The sequence below is a fragment of the Vulpes vulpes genome, unplaced genomic scaffold (genome assembly GCF_048418805.1).
Source record: "Vulpes vulpes isolate BD-2025 unplaced genomic scaffold, VulVul3 u000000652, whole genome shotgun sequence".
NCBI lineage: Eukaryota > Metazoa > Chordata > Mammalia > Carnivora > Canidae > Vulpes > Vulpes vulpes.
In genome coordinates, this window is record NW_027325771.1 from 597,025 (window position 1) to 615,306 (window position 18,282).

The following is an 18,282-nucleotide window of genomic DNA, read 5'->3' on the forward strand; positions in this document are numbered from 1 at the left end:
CGGCCCTTCTTCAAAAGGGCCGAGGGGAGCTCCTGGAAATGCTCGTGTACGCAGGGGCCGGGGCGGCTTCTAGTGAGCGCTCTGTTGTGTGTTGCTCCTTAAGGAGTCGGCACCTTAGAGGACACACGGGCTCCTTCGTGGCAGTGACACGTCCCCTTCCAGGAGCCAGGCGCCCGTGGTGCTGCTCCCCGTGGTGGGCGCAGAGGGGGCGCGGAGGGGGTGCAGGGCAGGTGCAGGCAGGTGCGGGCAGGCACGGGGCAGGTGCAGGCAGGTGCAGGCAGGTGCGGGCAGGCACGGGGCAGGTGCAGGGCAGGTGGGGGGCAGGTGTGGGGAAGGTGGGGGGTGCCCTGCAAGCGGCATTGTAGCACCCGAGCACGTTTCCCGTCACTGGCGCGCCCTTTGGACCCACCCCGCAGTCCGAGGTCCAGTGTGTGCGAGTGTGTGCGGCTCTCTGTGGCAGGTCATTTTAGGGTGTAAAGCTGCCAGCCCTGAAGAGATGAAACACCCGTCACCCTGTTGTCAATGGTGGATGTCTTTCAGGGATAGCAAAGGACACGGTGTCTCCGGGGACCTCCTGCGCCAAGTCTCTCACTTTAAACTTAGCATCCTCCACACACAGGCAAGGACCAAGCCAGTGAGGAGTTCGAGCTACTGCAAGAGCCCCTGTGTCAGCTGCGGGACGCTGAGGGCTGAGGGCGGGTGCGAGGGGCAGGGGTGGGGGGACCGCCCAGGGGAGCCGGGGAGCACCTGCAGCGCAGGAAGGTGGGCCCTGGTGGCGGGTTCAAAGGTGCTCGTGTGACCAGGAGTCTCCCAAGAGGCTGAAAACTGACGCGGACGCTTTGCTCTTCTGGATCACAATGCTCCAGAAGCTTCCTATTGCTGAGGGCAGAGGAGTGTTGAAACCCTCCCAGGTGGGTCTGAATAGGGGATCCCCGTGCCCTGTGCCCATGCCCAGCCCGCCCAGCCCGTGGCCGAGCCGTCTCCTCTGGGACGTGGGCCTGTGACCTGCCCTCCCTGACCGTGTGTGTGACACGCAGATGCTGACGGCGTCTGCCGTGTCCCCGAGGCTGCTTTGCCTGGGGTGCACCGGTGGCCCCGGGCCGGGCGGGCCAGTTCTGTGGGGTCAGCGGGGCAGAGATGGGAGCCTGGGTGGCACCCGGGCCTGACGCAGGCCTTTGCTCGGCTGGGCCGTCGTCCTGGCTCCCTGGCACGCGTTCCTGCGCCCGCACCTGAGAGGGCGGCCCATGCGGACACCTAGGCCTCTCAGCAGCAGGGAGGCCGGGTTTGAACCTGAGAACCTCGGCATGCTTGTAAGGTTAAGTCGGGGCCGAGAAATGCCTGTGGGCCCAGGGTGCGGAGGGCTGGGACCACCCTGGGGACAGAAGGCGGCCGTCCCCCTGCTGGGGTGGACGGGGAGGGTCGTGGACGGCAAGTGGAGTCCCCGCTGACTGCCACTCTTCCGCTGGCTCTGAAGCCCAGCAGGAGGAAGGGCGACCTGGGCCCCGGGCCGGTTCCTGGAAGGGGCGTCGCGCAGCTTGCGGTGGTTCCCTGGGCCCCATGCTCTGGGGGTGTCCTGGGGCGGCCCTGGGACACAACGGAGGGAAGGGCACTGAGGGTGGGAACCATGGGGGCCCCGGCTGCCTGGCGGAGGGTGAGGCGAAGGTGGAGGGCGGCGTGTGCAAGGCGGTGATCCCAGGGCAAGGAAGCAGGATCACCGCCTAGGAGTGTGTCCGTTTCCATGTGAGCAATAAATGCCCGTGGCTAGGCCAGTTTGGGGGCGGCCTGGGGATCCGGTGAGCTGGAGTGGGCCTACTGCTGCCCTGCATCTCTGCCTTCCTGTCCGGGCTCGTGGGTCTGGCCACTGGCTCCCCCGACATTCAGATCCTGGTGCTAGATTCTAAGTTTCCTTAGAGATGGCTTGATTGCATTCCTCCCGCCAGGGAAGGAACCAAGGTCTGGAGATATGGAGAGGGCAGCCCAGGGTCGCATGGCGGGGCAGAGACTCGAGCCCGCGTACTTCAGTGTCAAAGGGAAAGCGGGGAAGGGACTTCACATTTATTCAGATCATCTCTGTGCTGGGTTCTGTGCTCTAGGTGTGTCTGCGGGCCCTTTACCTCCATGATGGAGTCCTAATCACTCCAAGATGTGGGAGGTGACACTGCGGAGATTGATCCCTTTGTGCTGATAAGCCGCGGACCTTTATCATATAGATTCTGAGCCAAGTCTCTGGGACCTTTACAGTCAGGTTCTCTCCTCCGCACCTCGCAGTACAAATGCCGAGGATCAGCGTCACTCGTGCACGTGGTGCATCAAAGTGACCTTGAGTCTTTCCCCGGCTCCTCTGGGCTCAAGATGTCGCTGATTTATGCTGCATTCTTCTGCAGGAGAAGCAGCACTTCTGCAGGAACTGCAGCAGTTCTTGGGAGATCATGAGTTGCAACCCAACTGTGTGGTTTGCTCAGGACTAGAGCTAACGTTTTGCCTTTGACCCCCCCTAAATACCCTAAGCAGGGGTGTCCCCCATTCCCAGGAGACATTGGTCAGTATGTCTGGCTGCACAGTGATTCTACAGAGTGGTACTGGCAGCCGATGCCGTGGGATGGAGCGCTCTGAACGTCTTTGGATGTCCTGATTATCCCAAACAGAAGAAATCTTTGTCTCAGAATGACAGTGACCCCCTCTTTGAAAAAAACTGCACTCGCTTCAAACACAAAGGCCTTCCTGAAGACTCTTTATGATTTTCATGCTAGAGATTTTGAATGGAAGTGAGCTGTCGAGAGCGACCTCTGGTCCGGTGGGCCTTCCTCCGTAGGAACGCGGCGGGAGACGGTGGTGTAATGCACGTAGAAACCTTGTCCTGAAGGAACATATCCTGTCACTCCTTTCTCTAAACTTCCTTTTCCTTATATGTAAAATGGGAATAATTATAGCACCTCCCTTATAGCAATGCTGGAGGCCAAAATGAAAGCCAAGACCTAGGACACCACAAGGTTACGTGGTGCCTGGGGGGCAGGTGGATCAAGGGCCGTCATGCAGGTGAGAGATGGTGCTTTTCAATCTTCAGTTACTGATTATAACAGCAAAAAGAAACGTCTGGAGGAGCTCCTGAAAAAGGACGGCTTCTTCCATCTTGAGCCAAAGTATCCCCTCAAGGGTCAGGAAAGTATACGGAGAGTGCTTACAACAGTGTCCGGTATGATTAATTCGGGTGAATCAATTAATAGCTTTAATCCTGAATATAATATAAAATGTTGAACAGAAACATCAGAGCTCTTTTGTAAAATGTGCAACTCTAGGTACTAAAAAGTTGAAATACCCTTACTGTCCACCTAAATTGTAAAAATCAAATATTTCGATACCCTTAAAACATGCATCTGCTACTAGAGACTAAGAATTCTAGGCGTTGAAGAGTTACAACCAACTCAAGTAACCATCTGCAGCCACCTCACATTCTACCTGCAGAACTCACAGAGACTCTGTTTTAGGGTGTTGGGTTATAGGGACGTCACTTTTAAAGTTGGACTTTAAAGAGCCAGGTCATTCTAGAGGAATGCAAGGAGTGTGAGGTCGGACAGTGGGAAAGCAGATAAGGAATCTGCTATCTCTCGACCAATGGCTAGAAGTTAACGTTTCACTGCCTCCTGCAGAGAAGCCAGGGAGCGGGCTACACACACACACACACACACACACACACACACACACACATACACACACACGGTTTTACTTAGGAGAAGAAAGAGAAAGTGGCAACCGGGGTAAGATGAATTCATCATTACCGCACACACAACCCCTCCATGCACAGCAGTCGTCGTCGTTTTTCAACAGCTCCGTGTTTGTCATCTTCGAATAGGCACAATGATGTTAGAGGGTCGATACGACATACTCAATGCTAATATTGAGTAGTAAATGTCAACGTAATGGCATTTTTCAGTGTCATCTGATCCATTTTGTGCCTGTTCTATGATAGAAACTGTCATAAAGCCCGTAGGAGATGCAAAGAAGAGCAAGGAGTGACCCCTAGCCTCAAAGGATTTACCATGTATTAAACCCCTCGAGACACATAGAGCAGTGTTTCTCGACTGGCTCAGTTGGTGGAGCATCCAACTCTTGGTCTAGGGGTCCATGTTAGGGTCTAGGTCTAGGGGTCAAGCTCCATGCTGAATGTAGAAATTACTTAAAAAAACCCAAAATCTTAAAGAGAAATCACAGATCTGTTACAAAGGGAGGTTCCCAGGACCCAAAGTAGATGGGATGCACGAATCTGCATTTAACCCCCCCCCACCCCCATAATTCTGATAAACACTGAGGTTTGAGTGGCATTGGTCTGAAGTAAGAATAGCCTCCGAGCCTAGGTTACAAAGCCTTCATTTCCTGTGCCTATACAGTTAGTGTAGCTGCGTCTTGTAGGGGCGTGCCAAGAATATTGAAAGAAGTGTGCAGCCTGGGGGCCCCAAGATGAGAAAGACATGTCAGATGTGTTTGGGAAGTAGAGGAATTGGCCTTGGGGAGCAAGGAGTGGCTTGATTTCTGTGGCAACTTGAGGAACAGATGAATGTAATCTCAATGTTTAGGAATGCCCCGTTGGTGTGCCCATCATCAGGGCTTAGGCCTCATGCTTTTTAGTGTGCTGTCAGAGGGAAATTCAGACATTTGCTTCTCCATAAATACTTATCGATGGATATTTTTGGAATTAAAACATACCAGGAAAGCGGTTTAATTCCCGTATGTCCGTCTTTGGGTGGATGGGTTGGGCAGATTGGATAGATCTGTTGGGTACAATAGATAGTGACTCCTGGTCAGTTTGGGGGGCTCCTGCTTGGGATGTTGAAGGTCTGTTCATGCTGGAAGAAACAGTAAGAAAGTCTGAACCTCGGAAAGGAGAACCTGTAGAGAGTCAGTGGGTGGAGAGAGGGAAGCATGCATGTGTTGGGAGGAAGAGGCAGTTCGGGGACGCGCAGAAGCTGTCCTTTTCCCTGGGAATCTCCCTGGAGGGGTTTCTGTGGCAGAGCTCGGAGCACATCGTCCAGCCTGGGCTTGAGAGGCTGAGTGGGAGATGCAGGAGGAGAAAAATCTAGAAGTGGACTGTGGTCGGACAGAGAGGGTCTTCCTTTCTTGTGACCAGAGAAGCAGAGAGAGCTTGGTGTAAGCTTGAAGAGGAAGTAGGAGAACCTGCTGGGAAGGAGTATGATCCCCTGGGTGGGGAAGACCTGGAAGAGAACCGGTTAAACAGGAAGCCTGAGTCCAGTTATCTGAATGGGAGGACAGTGTCTTTTAGTTTAACTCTTGACCTCGACCCTGAGATGCTCTCCCACTGCACCAAAAATGGGGGCGGGGCATTTATAGGACTCCTAATGGGATGGAGGAAAAGTGGAGTTCTAGATGAGGGAGTGGTAGACTGGAATAGAAGTCTTTGGACACATCCTTTTATAATCCTCTAGTAGGGATGGGCCAGGAACTGAGGAACCCCCAAGAAGCTGGTAGGGGAAGTACTTTGGTTCAAGGCCTGCCTCTGGGATTTTGCCTTTGGGATTCTTTTCATCCTGAGATGAAAAGCAGATTTGTGTGAAGCATAGTTTATCCTGCGAGCTGACTCCATCCATCGGCCCAGTCCTTGGGACCGTTGTCAAGTAAGTGCTATCACGGCTTGAAAGAAAAAGAAACCAATTCTGTCACTTTCCTGACCCTTGAGGGGATACTTTGGCTCAAGATGGAAGAAGCTGTCCTTTTTCAGGACCTCTTCCAGACGTTTCTTTTTGCTGTTATAATCAGTAACTGAAGATTGAGAAGCACCATCTCTCACCTGCATGACGGCCCTTGATCCACCTGCCCCCCAGTCACCGCGTAACCTCGTGGTGTCCTCGGTCTTGGCTTTCGTTTTGGCCTCCAGCTTGTGGTAAGGAGGAGCCAGGCTCCATCATGCCGGGGGCTCAACTTAGATGGTGAGTAAATAAGCAGAGAAGCACTGGAAGAGCTCCTTTGTAGGAATACGAGGTTGCTTTGAAGCAGGCCAGGGGCCCCCGCAGAGCTGAACCTCAGCTCCATGGTGGCCAGGTCTCTTGCAGGGGCCTCTGGGGCCTGCAACACGTGAGGGCAGCCCTGTGGAAGGGAGGCCCTGTGGAGCATATTCTGCTCAGCGTGGAGAGAGGGGGCCTCGTTTATTTTCAACACGACACACCAGGACATACTCATCCAAGTAAGTGAGTGTCAGCTACTTTTTCAAAGTAGCTTCAAGGCACACTGGACGTTCTCCTCCCCCCTGGCATTTTCTCCTAATACTTAATGGTGGCAAATCTCCATACTTGGAAGATAAAATGATTCTTGCAAATTATTTAAATCCTTAGAAGCCAGGTCCAGTGAATAAAGTAGGAGATCAAACAGGCTCAGTTATAATATCCTGATATTCTTTTCTTCATGGAAAATGGCCCTGAAAGCAATAATAATAGGAATTTCAATATCATACTAAGCAATGCAGCCCTATTGGAGGCATCCCCCAAGGTGAATATTTTCATGGCAATGCTATACTTGATGTATAAGGTCTACTGGCTTAAAAAACTTTCTCTCATATGTAAAATTCCCATTCCTACTGCCATTTACCAGCTACTTTTAAATTTAGGGTTCCCTCTGAGAACTGCTGTTTCTCCAAAACAAATATCCTTTCCTCTTTAAAATGTTCTTCAGTCACATGTAACATGATTGAAAAGATTGGCTTTGAGCAAACAAAATTGCATGACGATTTTGCCAGATTTAATGATTTTTGTCTACAAGTTTGATGGGCTAACAGCTCTTCCTCACTACATGCAGAGATGGCGGGAAGACTTAAAGCAAACATAATCTATATGACAGCTGGGACAACTTTATAGCGACAAATACTAGGAGAGAGGTTTGACTTGAACCACCTTTACTTGAAAAACTATCTCTGTGTTTAATGGAGCTTCTCACGGCTGAAGCATTTGAGTGCTTTAAAAAGATAACCCTTATTCATATCAAGAACATTCCACATTTTTTCCTTGGCATTTGAAAATCTCAAGCTAAGGATGTCTGTCCTTGCTCACATTACACGCTCTTCAACTTGGGAATTCAGCAAAATCCGAAAGATAAGATTTGAACAAGTCTATCTCCTCATGTCATCACACGGGGAAGCTTACATTGCTGGGCACTGACGGAAGCACAGCTCAGTTCCCACTAAACTGCAAGAGGGTTTGGTGGCTCTTCAGCTGAAAATCACCGAGGCTCATTTCTTTTGAACACCACATCTTTTTCTGGATTCTCTATTCTGTTCCATTGATCTCTGTGTCTGTGTTTGTGCCAGGACCACACTGTCTTGATGACCACAGCTTTGTAGGACAACCTGAAATCCGCCATTGTGATGCCCCGGATCTGGTTTTCTTTTTCAATATTCCCCTGGCTATTCGGGATCTTTTCTGATTCCACACGAATCTTAAGATGATTTGTTCCAACTCTCTGAAGAAAGTCCATGGTATTTTGATAGGAATTGCACTGAACATGTACATTGCCCTGGGTAGCATGGACATTTTCACAATATTAATTCCTCCAATCCATGAGCATGAAATATTTTCCCATCTCTTTGTGTCTTCCTCAATTTCTTTCAGAAGTGTTCTTTTCTGTTTAGGGTAGAGATCCTTTAGCCCGTTGGTTAGGTTTATTCCTAGGTATCTTATGCTTTTGCAACTCTATGGTCAACTAATATTCAACAAAGCAGGAAAGACTATCCACTGGAAAAAGGACAGTCTCTTCCATAAATGGTGCTGGGAACATTGGACATCCATATGCAGAAGAATGAAACTAGACCATTCTCTGACACCAGACACAAAGATACACTCAAAATGGTTGAAAGACCTAAATGTGAGACAAGAATCCATCAAAATCCTAGAGGAGAACACAGGCAACACCCTTTTTGAACTTGGCCACAGCAACTTCTTGCAAGATACATCCATGAAGGCCAGAGAAACAAAAGCAAAAATGAACTATTGGGACTTCATCAGGATAGAAAGCTTCTGCACAGCAAAAGAAAGAGTCAACAAAACTACAAGACAACCTACAGATGGAAGAAGATATTTGCAAATGACGTATCAGATCAAGGGCTAGTATCCAAGATCTATAAAGAACTTATTAAACTCAACAGCAAAGAAACAAACAATCCAATCATGAAATGGGCAGAAGGCATGAACATAAACCTCATGGAGGAAGACACAGACATGGCCAACAAGCACATGAGGAAATGCTCAGCGTCACCTGGAATCAGGAAAATACACATCAAAACCACAATGAGATCCCACCTCATCCCAGTGAGAATGGGGACAATTAACAAGGCAGGAAACCACAAATGTTGCAGAGGGTGTGGAGAAAGGGGAACCCTCCTACACTGTGGGTGGGAATGTGAACTGGTGCAGCCACTCTGGAAAACTGTGTGGAGGCTCCTCAAAGAGGTAAAAATAGACCTGCCCTACGACCCAGCAATTGCACTGCTGGGGATTTACCCCAAAGATACAGATGCTGTGAAACGCTGGGACACCTGCACCCCGATGTTTCTAGCAGCAATGTCCACAATAGCCAGACTGCGGAAGGAGCCTTGGTGTCCATCGACAGATGATGGATAGAGAAGCTGTGGTCTATGTATACAATGGAATATTCCTCGGCCAGTAGAAACGACAAATACCCACTATTTGCTTGAATGTGTATGGAACCTGGAGGGTATTATGTTGAGTGAAATAAGTCAATCGGAAAGAGACAAACATATGGTCTCATTCATTTGGGGGATATAAGAAATAGTGAAAGGGATTATAGGGGAAAGGAGAGAAAATGAGTGAAAATATCAGTGAGAGTGATGGAACATGAGAGACTCCTAACTCTGGGAAATGAACTAGGGGTGGTGGAAGGGGAGGAGGGCGGGGGGTGACTGGGTGACAGGCACTGAGGGGGGCACTGGACGGGATGAGCACTAGGTGTGATGCTGTATGTTGGCAAATTGAACTCCAATAAAAAAAATTAAATAAACACTATGTCTTGAAAACTGATTACGTGTTTGCTCAATTTACAATGCAGATCTGTTTTAAAAAATTCTAACCGTTTCAAAGTTCTAAGTCCCTTTTTAAATCTCTGCTTCTTCTGAGAAACTGACTCACAGTATAAATATGAATGTAAGAAATTAACCTGAACCGTGATAACTGAGGGCTACTGGTGAGTTAGAAAAATCTAGAAAATTGCTCATTAGGTAATAAACAGAAAGGAAGAGAGAAAAATCTAACAGTTTTTACTTTAGTCATTCAAGTAAAGGGGAAAATTCTGCTAAAAAAACACAAGTAGTTTTAATTTTCTTTATGGTATCTTGGAATTTCAAGTGAAATTTTGTAAATCGAAGGAAAGTGTTACTAGGCAGGTAATACTCAGTAGTTATATTGTTTTTTAAATGATTTTATTTGAGAGACAAAGAGAGCACGAGGTGGGTGAGGGGCAGAGGGAGAGAAGCAGACTCTGCGCTGAGCAGCAGGGGACCCAGCGAGGGCCTCGATCCCGGACCCGGAGATCACGACCTGAGCGGGAGTCACACGCTTAACCGGCTGGCTCACCAGGCGCTCCTCCGTAGCTACTTTTAAATAGAAGCAAAAAAGGGGATCCCTGGGGGCGCTCAGCGGTTGAGCACCTGCCTTGGGCCCAGGGCGTGACCCCAGGGTCCCGGGATAGAGTCCCACATCAGGCTCCCTACATGGAGCCTGCTTCTCCCTCTGCCTGTGTCTCTGCCTCTCTCTGTGGGTCTCTCATGAATAAATAAATAAAAACCTTAAAAATAAATGAATGAATGAATGAATGAATGAATGAATAAATAAATAAATAAATAAATAAATAAATAAATAAATAAAAGCATAGCTGAATGTATTCCCTAAAAGTTGTGCTGTAAAATATACAAAGATCCTGTATGGTCAGAACCTTTTCTTAGGGAAATAAGTGGTTTTTAGGGGCCATGTGTTTCTCCAAGAGTTCAATATACTTCATCAAATCCCCTAAACTTTAGATAGACTTTGTAGGTAAATACTTCCCACCTGAGTTCTTGGTCAAAAGGAGCATTTTATGGTATTTATGGGTTGTCAACCTACCTAAAGATATTGTATGTTTTAAAAAATATTATACAAAAAATAAAAATAAATAAAAAATATTATACAAACAATATTAAAGAAACGTTTGGAAGGAAAGTTAACTCATGAGTATCCCCATCCTAGCATGTTTTTTCAATTTGTTCCTATCACCTTCCCGTTGTTACCCACCTACACGCACGTCCTCAGGTACTTACAATCATTTTATGTGTTGCTTTGCAATCTACCCTTTCGTTTAGGGTATCCGTTGTGGGCGTTACCTTTATTATTTGAGAATATTCAAATAATACAAGGAAGACAAGTGGGACGTTTGAGACTCATGATGCTCTAGACGTGCAGAGCTGTGTAAGCAGCAGCTCACGAGACACAGGCCAAACTCCCTGGGGGTATCAGGCCTGCAGAGAGTGAGGAAGCAAGCAGTGCCCTACAAGGAGAATTCATATGCTAGATACAGGTGGTCACCTGGGAGATGTGCTCAGAACAATGGGACGAACAGGAGGGCTCTTTCAGATAAAGAAGGAAGAGAAAGACCAAGTCCTGATGCTCCATCACCTCCTCGGTGACAGCTGTGTCACCCTAGTGGTGCCTGCTGAAGATATCCCATATGGTCCACCCATGCTCAGCCCGAGAAAGGCGCATCACATCCACAGCTTGTTTGGCAAGTTATTGCCGTCGGCCCAGTGTCCTTGGCCCGGAATCTCTGCCCTAGCAGGAGTGCATCCCGGCCCACCGGGGCCTGGGTCCTTGTAACCACAGTAGCAGAAGCGGGGAGGACAGGGAGAAGCAGAGTCGCTGTCAAGCGGGAGGCCCTAAGCCGAGCTCGATCCCAGGACCCGGAGATCGTGACCCGAGCCGAAGGCAGGCGCTTAATGGATTAAGCCCCCCAGGCGCCCCTCTTGCCATATAAGTGGATTTAACATATTGAGCGGCGTAAGCATGTGGATTTGGTTTGTGGGTCTTTCCGTTTGGTGACCCGGAGGGAGCCTGCCTGACAGTGTACGTGGAGTCTCCCGCATGACGAGATTCGCGGAGATGCTGAAAGTGTTTCATCTCCAAAAGGAAAGGATCAGGGCTCCGCTTCTGAGCAGGTGAGGAAAGACTCTGTGGGCCGGAAGAGGAGCTGATTGCGTAGCAATAAGGCTCTTGAGCCTGTGTGGCGTCTATAGGTATTGGGACGAAGATCTGTTGAATGAGTGAATGAGTGAATGAATGAATGTGTGCCGCAAGTCGGGGCTACCCAGGAGCTAGGCAATCTGAAGGGAGGGGAAAGATGAGTCATTCCGGTTTAAATGGTCTTTAAAGGGTAGAAGGTGGGGACACTCCAGTGGCTCATTGGTCGAGCATCTACCTCTGGCCCAGGGCGTGACCCCGGGTCCTGGGATCGAGTCCTGTGTCGGGCTCCCTGCATGGAGCCTGCTTCTCCCTCTGCCTGGGTCTCTGCCTCTCTCTCTATCTCTGGGTCTCTCATGAAATAAATAAAATCTTTAAGAAAAAGAAAAGAAAGAAAGAATTGTGGACCTACATTGTTCCTCTGTCCCTGCTGAGGCCGGGCCACGCTAGGGGCAGCTGTGGGACATGGGGTAGGGGGGGAGCGCAGCCTCCTGCCGGCTCGGGGCTTTCCTGGAAGGGAAGACCCTTGCTGTCCCCGGCTGCCTCAAAAAAGGTAAAGTGTATTCATTTCAGAGCTAACTCCTCCCTGAACAGGACAGCAGGTGGGGAGGAAAGTAGGGCTTTGTATCGTTTTTTTTTTTTTTCCCAAAGTGATTTGAATCCCACCCAGTTTTGCCATAATCAACGCTGCTGTCCCTCGTCGGGCCCAGGGCACCTCCAACACGCTCCTCACGCACGGAGCAGGAGCCGTCCAGGTCAAGCCCTGTGCCTGGACGGGGGGGGGGGCTGCTGTCTATTTCCCGTTTTCCAAAATATAAAACAAAATGTTCCTACCGGAGCCTTGACCTATAGATGAGAGGCTGACCCGAGCCTTGGAGCTTCCTGCCTGTCGGCGGTCTGTCTGTGAGATCGTTCCTTTCTGTGTTTTGCTCCCCGCAGCCTATCCTCAGCTTGCGAGGCAGAGAAGGGCAGCCACGGGTCGGGGGGGCCCCAGACTCGGTTTACGTGGCGCCCCTGAAATTCTCGGTGCCTTTGGAAATGGGGGCGCCTGTGTTTGCATGTTGTGCCGATGACACGGGTGGCGGTCGGGTGGCCAGGCCCAACCGCGGGCATCGGGGGTGCGGCTGGCCCGCTGGCCCCCGGCCTCCTCTCTGGTGTCACCTGGGTGCTCCCCTGTCTGGTGATGTTGGCGTTTGGGGCTCCCCACCTCTACGGGCCACACGGAGACCCTGAGCCCGGGCTGGAGGAGGCGCCCGGTAGGGTGACCGTAGCGACTGTGGCTCGCAGCCACGGGGACCTGCACTGTGGCCACACAGGAAGCGCTCGGTCCCGTGCGGGCACAGAGGCGGCATTATTTGGGAAAAAGAAGAGGCGTGAGCAGAGGCTGAGGCTGCGAGGCCCCAGAGCCGCCCCAAAGGGAAGCCTGCCTCGGCTGCAGGTGCACAGGGGACTGTCTCCACCTCTGTCCCCGTCGACTCACCCTTTACTTGGTGAAGCCCCCCTGGGACTTTCTCAGGAGACCGCCCCCCGCCCTTGGAGTCTCCGGTAGGGTTTCTTTGCCTCAAATAAATAAATAAATAAAATTATTTATTTTTTTTTTCTGATTTTTTCTGATTTTAAAAGTTGGCCCTTGTGTGAAAAAAACTTGGAAAACATGAAAAAGAATCAAGAAGAATGATTCATAATCCTGGGACTTAGTGACGATCACTGTCCTTATTTTATTTTATTTTATTTTATTTTAATTAATTTAATTTAATTTAATTTATTTTATTTTATTGTATTTATTTTATTGTATTTATTTTATTTTGTTTTATTTATTTTATTGTATTTATTTTATTGTATTTATTTTATTGTATTTTATTTATTTTATTTTATTTTATTTTATTTTATTATTATTATTTTTTTAAGGGCTGTTTCCTTGTGAAGGAGGCAAGTCTGCTGCTGCCCTTAAACACGACCATATACTGAGGGTGCCTGGGGGCTCCATGGTAGAGCCTCTGCCTTGAGCCCAGGGCGTGACCCCGGGGTCCTGGGTTCGAGTCCCACACTGGGCTTCCCGCAGGTAACCTGTGTCTCTGCCTCTCTCTCTCTCTGGGTTTCTCATGAATAAATAAATAAAATCTTTTTTTTTTTTTAAAGACCACAGGCTGATTCCGTGCGCCTGAGGCCCCCGTGTGTGCGAACAGCCCTCCGAGGACGCACCTCTCCGGGCCCCTTGGGAACCCTACTTGTGTCTCCTGCAGCTTGTGGAGTCGCTTTGCCTTCTCCTCGTGGGGGAAGAGGACGTTTATGCGTTAAGTTCGGTCTGATGGAACGGAGAACGGGCTGGGCTAAGAGTCCTCCTTCTGGGGGGACTTGTGTTATTGAGGTGCTCAGACGATTTAACTGCAAACGTGGAGCCTCTTATGCCAGGAAGCTTCCCGTGTCTGTCCACCTTCAATCCGTGTGGCTTGTTGAGGGTTTCCCGAGCTACTCCCGGGAAGGTCCCCGGACGAGACCTCGCAGGACCCTCTCTGAGGGGTTGGAGTCTGGGCGTTGCTGCGAGAAGAGGTTTTCTTCTCTTTACGTAAAAAACCCCAAAAAAACCCTTTAAAGTCCTTTGTGTTTGTTCGACTTGGAAGACGAACGGATCACAGTTACCTTGAGAGCTAGGTCGTAGCTCCATACCTTCTGTGTAAAGACTTAGTTTAGGGGCGTCCAGGTGGCTCGCTGGATCAGGCAGCCGAGGCTTGGGTTCAGCTCACAATGACGACCTCAGGCTCATGAGATGCAGCCCTTGCACCGGCTCCTCTCTTGACCCTCCACATCTTCCTCCCTCTCTCTCTCTCTCTCTCAAAAAAAAAAAAAAAAAGATTTAGTTTTAAAAAGAAAGAGAAAAATCAATGTCCACACCAGGTGGGGGAGGTTCTTTCCCACGCGCCTCCATCTGCTCATCCTACTTTCATCTAACATCCCTGTCAGCCTTCAAAGAATACGCTTTGTTGCGTGAACCTGAACGAAAGGACGATCCGCTTTTCTCGTGTTAGAGTTCTAAAAGTTCCTCTGAATTTATCCAATTTCATTGAGGCGGCATCTTGGCAGCGGCAGTGCGGGCCTGTCCCTGGGGGGAGGTGGGGACAGGAGCGGGAGGAGGAGGACAGCGGCGCCCCCGCCCCTGCTGGCCACAGCCCTCCCTCGCTGGCCGCGCACATGGGGTCTTATTCCTGCTCGTAAATCATACGCCGATTAATCCCAAAGCTGGTTCACGTTTCCACGACGGGGATGAGGAGCTGCAGGCGTCTGAGCTCACTTGCACTTTTCTGCATGAGCGGAGGCCGACCCAGAGGCCCTCCGGTGTGCTGTGGCGTCATCGGAGGTTCACTGCAGTGGCACCTTTAGGTCTTCCTATTTTTTTTTAAAGATTTTCTTTCTTTCTTTCTTTCTTTCTTTCTTTCTTTCTTTCTTTCTTTCTTTCTTTCTTCCTTCCTTCCTTCCTTCCTTCCTTCCTTCCTTCCTTTCTTTCTTTCTTTCTTTCTTTCTTTCTTTCTTTCTTTCTTTCTTTCTTCTTTCAAACACAGGGAGAGAGGGAGGCAGGGACCCAGGCAGAGGGAGAAGCAGGCTCCACGCAGGGAGCCCAATGCGGGACTCGATCCCGGGACCCCGGGGTCACACCCTGGGCCAAAGGCAGACGCTCCACCACTGAGCCACCTGGACGCCCCTTTATAGGGTTTTCCAAAGTCATCCTCAGGGCCTCGAGCAGGATGAGCCTCAGAATGTGTAGCTGGGTGTCCTGCGTCCCCCGCACTTCCTCTGGAATTCCCTTACAATCGTCGGAGGACCTGCAGGCCTGCGGGGGTTGATCACCCCCCTGGGATGACGCGGGCCTGCGTCTGTGCAGACGGAGACGGAAGGGCGGCCTGGCTGGGCCCCATGTCCTGCCGGCCCCTGCAGACTTCTACCAAGGGAGGGCCGATGGCCTGGCCACGACTGTGGGATTTGGGTGTTTTTGACCCTTTCAGTTTCCCTGACACCTGATTGTGGGAGTGCAGAGGCTAGACCTCCTGGGAGGTGCTGGTGGGTTGTGCTTACTTTCCCTTTGTGGGGAAGCTGAGAAGAGGCACAGAGGAGGTGAGCTGTGCCCCAGACGATGTGGATGCAGCCCTGGGCCTTACCGGCTGGCAGCCCTGGGTCCCAAGCCATGGAGCTTCCGGGGGCTCCGAGAGCTCGCGGGGGTGGGGGGTCAGCCACACTGCTCGGGGGACCCCATCTCTGTCGGAAGCGATTTTATTTTCCCCGGGAACGGAAGTGCTTTTTCTTTAGGAACAACTCAAGTCGCGCATGATTTTCTGACAAAAGCCAGGAGTCTCCATTTTACCTTCAGATGGAATCTCCCAGAGAACTTAAGTAACCACCGAAAGTCAGGCTGACGGCTGCCCTGCGCTCGCCACCGCACCTGCTGATGACGTGCATCTCTACCCCGGACCCCGGAGGGCTCCTCGCGTCTTGACAAGAGGACGGGACCTGCGTGCGCCCCCTTGGCCTCCCGCTCTCCACCAGACCACTTCGCCGTGACTGGTGGCATTTCTGTCTCCCGGTCATTTTCAGATGGCGACCGTTGGTTTGTGTCCACGGCGCCCTGGTGCAGCGGCAAACCCGCACGACAGTGGCGGGGGCTCCGCGGGTGGCCGGTGACCAGGCCACGTCCTGGGTCAGGAGACAGGAGGGGAAGCGGAGTGAGGGGGGGCCTCCGTTCCCAGGAACCCCTTGGATCTGCTGCCCGCCCTGCATGCTGCTCGCTGACAAACAGAGCTCCCCCCCCCCCCCCCCCCCCCCCGCCGTGTAGACGAAGCCGGTGCTGGCTGGGCCCGCGCTCTGACGGCCGCCCCGTGTCCCGTGGTAGGTGACAGCAGATGCCAGGAACTCGGGCCACAGCCCACTCCCGCCCGCTACAAGGTGTCCCCGCATGCGGCAGGCCAGGTCCCGCCCCGTCCTCCGCGGGCCTCAGGGAGCTGCCCCGCACTCGTGCAATATGGCAATGACAGGTTGGAATCGCGACACTCGTGAACCCCGGGCGGGGACCTCAGCCACCTGCCGCCGCCGCTGTCCCCGCGGTTCTCGCTCGGGAGCTGCCGTCTCGGTCACAGTCGGGTTGAAGGGAGCCCCAGCCCCCCGGGACCCCCGGCGGCGCCACCCACCAGCAGGGTGAGGACAAGGCCCCGCACGTCCCTGTCCCCGGGCGGGCTCATTGGTGGTAGCGCGCAGGCCACGGCCAGTCATGTCTGCGGAGCAGAGGCCAGGAGGAGGACTGCGCTTGTCGGAGTCTCTGGAAAATAATCCCGGGTCAAAACAGCAGGGTTTTTTTTTCTTTTCTTTTTTTTTTTAATTTGAACATGTGCTTCTTATAAATACAGTCCAGGATGATAAACTGTGCGCGCAACCAGGGATGCTGAGGAAACGTGGTTGGTGCGTCCTCGTCTGTGAACGTGCTCGGGCTGTTTTCGTTAAGAAATAATTCATTTTCCATATTTATTGGGGGAGGTTCTTTTACGATTATTTAAATACACTTTCTTTGCCTGCATTGACTTGTTTACTCGATGTTAATGGTTCTTCACAAATATTTACTAGATCTCTCAGTAAACTGTTCTCGAAATTAGACCAGAAGGTTCGAAACTCTGTCTCTCACTCCTTCCTTTTAGTATCCAGCCTTTTAAGGTCATCTCGCTACTGGTATCTGTGCAATTAACTGAGAGCATTTTATTTTATGTTTTTTTATTTTATTTTATTCTATTTTTTATTTTATGTTTTATTTTTTCCCCGTTATTATTTTTTTTCAACAAACCATGGTTTGTCCTCCTCTTTCTTTCTTCTTTCTTTCTTTCTTTCTTTCTTTCTTTCTTTCTTTCTTTCTTTCAAGATTTATTTGTTTGTTCATGATAGACACACAGAGAGAGAGAGGCAGAGACCCAGGCAGAGGGAGAAGCAGGCTCCATGCAGGGAGCCCGACGCAGGACTCGATCCCGGGATCCCGGGGTCAGGCCCTGGGCCAAAGGCAGGTGCAAAACCACTGAGCCCCCCGGGGATCCCTGACTTAAATTTTTAAAATTAAATCCACTTAATCAGCAAATGATGTATTATTGGTTTCAGAGGTAGAGGTCAGGGATCCATCAGTCTGATACCGCATGCGTGCTAGTCCCATCACGTGCCCCCCATGCCCGTCCCCCGCCCCCCTACCACCTTCCCTGGGTTTGTTTCCTATGATCAGTCTCCATGGTTTGTCTCCCTCTCTCATTTCACCTCCTTTTATTTTTCCCTCCCTTCCCCTATGATCCTGTTTTATTTCTTAAATTCCACATATGAGTGAGATCATATAATTGTCTTTCTCTCATCGACTTATTTTGCCTTTCTGATGGCTTAATTACTCATTTCGTAATGGGGAAAAATTCACAGTCCAGCTGAATCTCTGCCTCCACATCCTATTCTCCTTGGGCCCTGGAAATGTAAAGTTGCCGGGTCCTGGGAAATCATCCAGTTAGCAGTGACCCAGTCGTCTCCTGCCTGGAGGCAGCCCTGGGTAGGGCCCTGGGTAGGGTCCGGCCATGTCCCCGAGGGGGCTGGTCTCTGAGTTCCCGCCTGGGAGGTGCTGGCACCCAGCAGAGCGGGTCGGGGTGATGGGGGTCCTCTGGCTTCTGGCGGGTGCTCTATGGAATGTCCTTGGCCTTATGGTCTTTTATTTTTAAGCTTTCTTAGAGCACGAGCAGGAGTGGGGAGGGCAGGGGCCCGGGAGGAAGACCCTGAAGCAGACCCCTGAGCTCAGAGCCCCACGTGGGCTCAGTCCCAGCACCCGGAGGTCACGACCTGAGCTGAAATGAGTTGGCCGCGGAACCTGCTGAGCCTCCCGGCGGGGGGGGGGGGGCGCCCAGCCCCGCGGTCCGTGAGGTTTTCGGCCTCCTAGACGGTGCGGTCCCGTCCGCCCGGCTCCTCCGGGCCACGCTACCCCACGCTCGCCAGCCAGCGGACCTCGAAGCTGGGCCGGCCCTTCCTCGGCGTCTCCTCACAGAAGCACCCTGGCTCCTTGGCTTCACCC